This window comes from Corvus brachyrhynchos, unplaced genomic scaffold (assembly GCF_000691975.1).
Source record: "Corvus brachyrhynchos isolate BGI_N302 unplaced genomic scaffold, ASM69197v1 scaffold83, whole genome shotgun sequence".
NCBI lineage: Eukaryota > Metazoa > Chordata > Aves > Passeriformes > Corvidae > Corvus > Corvus brachyrhynchos.
The window spans coordinates 1,241,199-1,241,912 of record NW_008238464.1 but is presented as its reverse complement, the minus strand read 5'-3'; the positions used below and the strand labels follow the sequence as shown (position 1 = coordinate 1,241,912).

The 714-nt window shown below is 42.0% G+C and overlaps 1 protein-coding gene across 14 annotated transcripts in view; it reads left to right on the top strand.

Moving 5' to 3' along the window:
- Window positions 1-714, top strand: part of INPP4A (inositol polyphosphate-4-phosphatase type I A) — an 85,705-nt gene that overhangs the window by 77,648 nt on the left and 7,343 nt on the right. The window lies entirely within an intron of this gene.

Here is a 714-nt window from a genome sequence, read left to right as displayed (position 1 = left end):
TTTTCCATTTATCAACTTTAACCTCTCTTCCCCTTTGAACCTATTCCCCCTTGTCCTGTCACTACATGCTCTTGTAAATAGTCTCTCTCCCTCTGTCTTGTTTGCTCCCTTCAGGTGCTGGGAGGCGGCAATTCAGTCAGCCCTAAGCCATCTCATTTCTAGGCTGAACAAACCCAGTTCTCTGAGCCTTTCCTTGCAGGAGAGGTGCTCCATCCTTCTGTTCATTTTGGTTATTTAGTTGTTGCTTTGTAAACTAAAAATAAGAGTTGGACTGCTCAGGGTATAAGAGTGATCCAAAATTAAAGACCACACGACAAAGCCTCAGGTTATCTGAAGAGTTGTTCTCCACTGTAGCCTTCGGTGCTCGATGTAAGAAGTGGGTGCACACAGCATGTCTTCAGAAAAATGCCTATTGATATACGCTTAAATTCATATCCAAGCAGAAAAATAGGTGGGTGGTTTGGTTTAATTACTGTGTTGGACAGGTAGTTAAGAGGTTCAATTAAATCACTGCAGCCCCCATGGAAAGATGTTTGAAAGGGTCAAATACTACAATGGTTATTCATGTTCAGCTTGCTTTTCAGAGCTCCACTTCTTTGCAGCATGCCAAAGCATGGCAGAGCAGCATGGGGTATTATTGCTTGGTAATCTGAAAGAATGAACATGGAAAACCATTAATGTTCAACCTACATGTGTTTATTTTCACTGGACTAC